The following is a 7,685-nucleotide window of genomic DNA, read 5'->3' as shown; positions in this document are numbered from 1 at the left end:
TCAAAGAAGAAAAACACATGGCAGCCGAAAACAACAACAATGCCAACAATGCAAGGAAGGTGCTGGGTGACTTTACTGCACCTACTCCCGACTTCTATGGGAGAAGCATCTCTATCCCTGCCATTGGAGCAAACAACTTTGAGCTTAAGCCTCAATTAGTTTCTCTAATGCAACAGAATTGCAAGTTCTATGGACTTCTATTGGAAGATCCTCATCAGTTCTTAGCTGAATTCTTGCAAATCTGTGACACTGTCAAGACTAATGGGGTTGACCCTGAGGTCTACAGACTTATGCTATTCCCTTTTGCTGTAAGAGACAGAGCTAGGATATGGTTGGACTCACAACCTAAAGAAAGCCAGGACTCATGGGAAAAGCTAGTCAATGCCTTCTTGGCAAAGTTCTTTCCACCTCAAAAATTGAGTAAGCTTAGAGTGGAAGTCCAAACCTTCAGACAAAAAGAAGGAGAATCCCTCTATGAAGCTTGGGAAAGATACAAACAATTGATCAGAAAATGTCCTTCTGACATGCTTTCTGAATGGAGCATCATATGTATTTTCTATGATGGTCTCTCTGAACTATCCAAGATGTCTTTGGATAGCTCTGCTGGAGGATCTCTTCATCTGAAGAAGACGCCTACAGAAGCTCAAGAGCTAATTGAAATGGTTGCAAATAGCCAATTCATGTACACTTCTGAAAGGAATCCTGTGAACAATGGGACAAGTCAGAAGAAAGGAGTTCTTGAGATTGATACTCTGAATGCCATATTGGCTCAGAATAAAATATTGACTCAACAAGTCAATTTGATTTCTCAAAGTCTGTCTGGAATGCAAAATGCACCAAGCAGTACTAAGGATGCTTCATCTGAAGAAGAAGCTTATGATCCTGAGAACCCTTCAATGGAAGAGGTGAATTACCTAGGAGAACCCGATGGAAACACCTATAATTCTTCATGGAGAAATCACCCAAATTTCTCATGGAAGAATCAAGAGAGACCTCAACAAGGTTTCAACAACAATAATGGTGGAAGAAACAGGTTTAGCAATGGCAAGCCTTTTCCATCATCTTCTCAGCAACAGACAGAGAATTCTAAGCAGAACCCCTCTGACTTAGCAACCATGGTCTCTGATCTAATCAAAACCACTCAAAGTTTCATAACTGAAACAAGGTCCTCCATTAGGAATTTGGAGGCACAAGTGGGACAGCTGAGCAAGAAAATTACTGAACTCCCTCCTAGTACTCTCCCAAGCAACACAAAAGAAAATCCAAAAGGAGAGTGCAAGGCCATCAACATGGCCGAATTTGGAGAGGAAGGAGAGGAAGTGGACGCCACTGAGGAAGGCCTCAATGGGCGTGCACTAGCCTCCACAGAGTTCCCCAATAAGGAACCATGGGAATCTGAGGCTCAAAATGAGACCATAGAGATTCCATTGGACTTACTTCTGCCTTTCATGAGCTCTGATGAGTATTCCTCCTCTGAAGAGGATGAGTATGTCACTGAAGAGCAAGTTGCTAAATACCTTGGAGCAATCATGAAGCTAAATGACAAGTTATTTGGAAATGAGACTTGGGAGGATGAACCTCCTTTGCTCACCAAAGAACTGGATGACTTGTCTAGGCAGAAATTACCTCAAAAGAGACAAGATCCTGGGAAGTTTTCAATACCTTGTACCATAGGCACCATGACCTTCAAGAAGGCTCTGTGTGACTTAGGGTCAAGTGTAAACCTCATGCCTCTCTCTGTAATGGAGAAGCTAGGGATCTTTGAGGTACAAGCTGCAAGAATCTCACTAGAGATGGCAGACAACTCAAGAAAACAAGCTCATGGACTTGTAGAGGATGTTTTGGTGAAGATTGAGGACCATTACATCCCTACTGATTTCATAGTCCTAGAGACTGGGAAGTGCATGGATGAATCCATCATCCTTGGCAGACCCTTCCTAGCTACAGCAAAGGCTGTGATTGATGTTGATGGAGGTGAACTGATCATTCAAGTGAATGAAGAATCCTTTGTGTTTAAGGCTCAAGGATATCCCTCTGTCACCATGGAGAAGAAGCATGAAGAGCTTCTCTCAAGTCAGAGTCAAACAGAGCCCCCACAGTCAAACTCTAAGTTTGGTGTTGGGAGGCCACAACCAAACTCTAAGTTTGGTGTTGGGAGGTTCCAATATTGCTCTGAGTATCTGTGAGGCTCCATGAGAGCCCTCTGTCAAGCTACTGACATTAAAGAAGCGCTTGTTGGGAGGCAACCCAATGTTATATTTTATCTATTTCTCTTTGTTATTTTTTGTTATTTTGTAGGTTGATGATCATAAGAAGTCACAAAATCAAGTAAAAAAGCAAAAACAGAATGAAAAACAGGAAGAAAAACAGCACACCCTGGAGGAAGAACCTACTGGCGTTTAAACGCCAGTAAGGCTAGCAGTTGGGCGTTTAACGCCCAGTCTGACACCATTCTGGGCGTTTAACGCCAGAAAGGGGCACCAGACTGGCGTTAAACGCCAGAAAAGGGCAAGAACCTGGCGTTAAACGCCAGAAAGGGGCACCAGCCCGGCGTTTAACGCCAGAAATGGCTCAAAATGTGATTTTGAATGCCACTTGGTGCAGGGATGACTTTTCCTTGACACCTCAGGATCTGTGGACCCCACAGGATCCCCACCTACCCCTCTCTTAACCTACCTCACCATTCATAATCAAACCACTTGTTCCCCCCTTTTGGCCGAACCACAAGCCACCTCCATCTCCTCCATTTCTTCTTCTTCTACTCTCTTCTTTCTTCTTTTGCTCGAGGACGAGCAAACCTTCTAAGTTTGGTGTGGTGAAAGCGTTGCTTTTTGTTTTTCTATAACCATTTATGGCATCCAAGGCCGGAGAAACCTCTAGAAAGAGGAAATGGATGGCAAAAGCTTCCACCTCCGAGTCATGGGAGATGGAGAGATTCATCTCAAGGGATGCACTTTCCTCCACAAAACTATTGAGAGCAAATCAACACCTCCCTAGGAGAATTGAGTTCCAACATGGGACAACTAAGGGTGGAGCACCAAGAACACTCCATTCTCCTCCATGAAATTAGAGAAGATCAAAGAATCATGAGAGAGGAGCAACAAAGACAAGGAAGAGACATTGAGGAGCTCAAGCACTCCATAGGATCTTCAAGAGGAAGAACAAGCCGCCATCACTAAGGTGGACCCGTTCTTTAATTTCCTTGTTCTTTGTTTTTCTATTTTTTGAAATTTTCATGCTTATGTTTATCTATGTTTGTGTCTTGTGATCATTAGTGTCTTAGTGTCTATGCCTTAAAGTTATGAATGTCCTATGAATCCATCACCTTTCTTAAAAGAAAACTGTTTTTATCACAAAAGGACAAGAAGTACAGGATTTCAAATTCATCTTTAAAACTAGCTTAATTAGTTTGATGTGGTGACAATACTTTTTGTTTTCTGAATGTATGCTTGAACAGTGCATATGTCTTTTGAATTTGTTGTTCATGAATGTTAAAATTGTTGGCTCTTGAAAGAATGATGAAAAAGGAGACATGTTACTGAGGATCTGAAAAATCATAAAAATGATTCTTGAAGCAAGAAAAAGCAGTGAATACAAAAAAAAAAAGAAGAGAAAGAGAAAAACGAAAAAAAAGGGGGAGAAAGAAAAAGAAAGAAATAAAGTTGTGATCCAAGGCAAAAAGAGTGTGCTTAAGAACCCTGGACACCTCTAATTGGGGACTCTAGCAAAGCTGAGTCACAATCTGAAAAGGTTCACCCAATTATGTGTCTGTGGCATGTATGTATCCGGTGGTAATACTGGAAGACAGAGTGCTTTGGGCCACGGCCAAGACTCAATAAGTAGCTGTGTTCAAGAATCATCATACTTAACTAGGAGAATCAATAACACTATCTGGATTCTGAGTTCCTAAAGAAGCCAATCATTCTGAATTTCAAGGGATAAAGTGAGATGCCAAAACTGTTCGGAGGCAAAAAGCTACTAGTCCCGCTCATCTAATTTGGAGCTAAGTTTCATTGATAATTTGGAGTCTATAGTATATTCTCTTCTTTTTATCTTATTTGATTTTCAGTTGCTTGAGGACAAGCAACAATTTAAGTTTGGTGTTGTGATGAGCGGATAATTTATACGCTTTTTGGCATTGTTTTTAGTATGTTTTTAGTAGTTTTAGTTGAGTTTTTAGTATATTTCTATTAGTTTTTAGTTAAAATTCACTTTTCTGGACTTTACTATGAGTTTGTGTGTTTTTCTGTGATTTCAGGTATTTTCTGGCTGAAATTGAGGGATCTGAGCAAAAATCTGATTCAGAGACTGAAAAGGACTGCAGATGCTGTTGGATTCTGACCTCCCTGCACTCGAAGTGGATTTTCTGGAGCTACAGAAGCCCAATTGGCGCGCTCTCAACGGCGTTGGAAAGTAGACATCCTGGGCTTTCCTGCAATATATGATAGTCCATACTTTGCCCAAGATTTGATGGCCCAAACCGGCGTTCAAAGTCACCCTCAGAAATTCCAGCGTTAAACGCCGGAACTGGCACAAGAATGGGAGTTAAACGCCCAAACTGGCATAAAAGCTGGCGTTTAACTCCAAGGAGAGTATCTACACGAAAATGCTTCATTGCTCAGCCCAAGCACACACCAAGTGGGCCCGGAAGTGGATTTCTATGTCATTTACTCATCTCTGTACACCCTAGGCTACTAGTTTTCTATATATAGAACCTTTTACTATTGTATTTGAGGAATCTTGGTAGCTATCTTTGAGTTTCATGCTATCTTAGATCATTTGGGAGGCTGGCCATTTGGCCATGCCTAGACCTTGTTCTTATGTACTTTCAACGGTGGAGTTTCTACACACCATAGATTAAGGTGTGGAGCTCTGCTGTACCTCGAGTATTAATGCAATTACTATTGTTCTTCTATTCAATTCCGCTTGTTCTTTGTCTAAGATATCACTTGTTCTTCAACTTGATGAATGTGATGATCCGTGACACTCATCACCATTCTCACTCATGAACAAAGTGACTGACAACCACTCTTGTTCTACAAGCATACGAGGCTCTAGTGTTTATCTCTTGGATTCTTTAACCGGAATCTTCGTGGTATAGGCGAGAACTGATGGCGGCATTCAAGAGAATCCGGAAGGTCTAACCTTGTCTGTGGTATTCTGAGTAGGATTCAATGATTGAATGACTGTGACGTGCTTCAAACTCCTAGCAGGCGGGGCGTTAGTGACAGACGCAAAAGAATCGCTGGATTCTATTCCGGCCTGACCGAGAACCGACAGCTGATTAGCCATATGCTGTGACAGAGCATAGGAACATTTTCACTGAGAGGATGGGAGGTAGCCACTGACAACGGTGAAACCCTTGCATAAGCTTGCCATGGAAAGGAGTAAGAAGGATTGGATGAAGACAGTAGGAAAGCAGAGAGACGGAAGGGAAGGCATCTTCATACGCTTATCTGAAGCTCTCACCAATGATATACATAAGTATCTCTATCTTTATCTTTATATTTTATTCATCATCTATACCCATTTGAGTCTGCCTGACTGAGATTTACAAGGTGACCATAGCTTGCTTCATACCAACAATCTCCGTGGGATCGACCCTTACTCGCGTAAGGTTTATTACTTGGACGACCCAGTGCACTTGCTGGTTAGTTGTGCGGAGTTGTGTAGAGATCACGATTTCGCGCACCAGGGATCCTTGGTCCCGTCGTACCTCATGTTCATTGGCTTGTCAAAATTCTTCGGAAGCCGGACCTTGAGGATCGAGGGGTGGAAGGGGGTGGCTCCCATGATGACGGGTTCCTGCTGTCTCTTGGCCTTCCGTCTTTGGGACTCCCCGTGGCTCTCGGACCTGTCCTGGTGAGGTCGAGAGGTTGCTTAAGCACGTGTCTCATCGCGCTTTGTTGGGCTCCTTTCTTGGCTCTCATGTCTTTGGGACGGGGGGAGCGGGTGCGAGATCGGCTGGCGTCGCCGCGGGAGTGGCTGGCGTCTCCGGGGGATCGGCTCCTCGGTGCCAGCTCCTGTTCAAGGTTTTGTACTCTGTGTCTGAGTTTCTGCATGATCTTTGCGCTATCGGCTCCCGTCCCCCCGAAGGGATGTCTTTCAGGGGTTTTGGTGTAGATCTGTTGGTTAGGCTGAATGGAGGACCGCGGGTGTTCGGTGGCACGAGCCGTCGAACTCGCCCTACTCAGGCGGGCCCCTCCTCCTTCGCGAAGCTCTTCCGACGTGGGAAGTCGCTCCATGTCTACTCTAGGGTCCCCACAGATGGCGCCAATATTCGTTACCGTGGGATCTCGATTGCTCGGTGGATCGGGTGGTGATGAGAAGGTTAGAGAGGGAAACCCCGGGTTGATCTGGAACGGGCATTTAAGGTGTGCTCAGTGAGTTGATGGTGCTGGAGGAGAGGAGGACGAGGTGGGTGGCCTCCTGCAAGGACACTCCGACGGTCAAGTTAGTGTCTGTACGAGGGGATGGCCAAATTAGGTAAGATGTGACGTACCTTGGGGGGAGAGCTGTCCTCTCTCCTTATATACTGTGTAGGACGGGCCCATGGATGACCTAGCCCACTGGCCAAGGAGCTTCTATGAGTTGTCCTAGTCCACGTGGGAGGAACATGTCGTTTCGGACTTTGGATCGGAGAGTCGGAGGCGGCCCCAAGGATATCGACCCGACTGGTGACCTGGGTCGTATGGAGTGTAAGCCGGGCGTGCCCCCGGTCGGGTGTTGGAAACCGACCCGTCGGACTCTTCCTATCGTGAGGATGGCTTGGGCCTGGGTCAGGGATGGCGCCCCGACCCGACGACTAGTGGGGTTGGACTCTGGTCCGTAACAATACTAATTTGGCATAAGGACAATCACGTAACAGAGGAAGGACGTCCTCTATGAGGTAGTTGCAGCGCGGGTAGCTAGTAGAGGCAGATAAATGTCTTTTTCTACTGATTGACATTTGTTAAAATAGCATCATTGGCGACTAACCAAAGGACAGAGCGAATTCGCTCCGCACCGCTCCACTTCCAAATCAGTTTGAAGACTCAATCCGGCATGCTTTGATCCTCCCGAGGCGAGTTGTTGGCTGATTTAAGGTTGAAGCCTTCTTTCTTTCTTTTTTTTGTGATAGTATAAAATGAAACCAAAGCCATGATATTAAGATTCAATTAATTTGTTTGGCAGAATTTCAATTATTATTAATTAAGTTAAAGCTGAGTTGGGGCTGACGAAATGTAAATGAACAATGAAGAAAAATAAAATGTTCCTTAATTTAATTTGGGTTTGGGAAAAGAAGCACTAAAAAAAACGATGCGCATGTGAGTGGTTGACAGCACTTCCTCCTCTTTTGTTCTTTCCTTTTTCCGTTCGTTTCTTCTTCCTATTCCTAATCTAAGTTGGAGATGGAGGTTATAAAGTTTATGTACTCACTAAGGCAGAGGATGTCATTGTACCTGATGGCTCTAACCTTCAAGTGAGTCGTCGCGGTGGAGCAACGCCAGCGGTGGTGGTCGGGTTATGGCGGTAGTGGTCGGGTTATGTTTTATCCAAATTTTTATTTAATTTTTGAAAAATATACATGAGAATTAGGTTAGATTAAGTGATTAACTTTGTTGTCCAATCCTTAAATATCACATATCACAAAAATGTAAAAGTGATGATTTTTATCTTATACTACAGGTCAGTAAAAGTCAACA

The 7,685-nt window shown here is 44.0% G+C and overlaps 1 non-coding gene across 1 annotated transcript; it reads right to left on the bottom strand.

Moving 5' to 3' along the window:
- Window positions 1-422: 422 nt before the first annotated feature.
- Window positions 423-530, bottom strand: LOC130978297 (small nucleolar RNA R71). Its single transcript, XR_009085949.1, has one exon. It is a non-coding gene; the product is annotated as a small nucleolar RNA R71 (small nucleolar RNA).
- Between the last annotated feature and the right edge of the window lie 7,155 nt (window positions 531-7,685).

This window comes from Arachis stenosperma, chromosome 4 (assembly GCF_014773155.1).
Source record: "Arachis stenosperma cultivar V10309 chromosome 4, arast.V10309.gnm1.PFL2, whole genome shotgun sequence".
NCBI lineage: Eukaryota > Viridiplantae > Streptophyta > Magnoliopsida > Fabales > Fabaceae > Arachis > Arachis stenosperma.
Note: the sequence above shows the minus strand (reverse complement) of the source record. Positions and strands in the feature narration are given on the sequence as shown.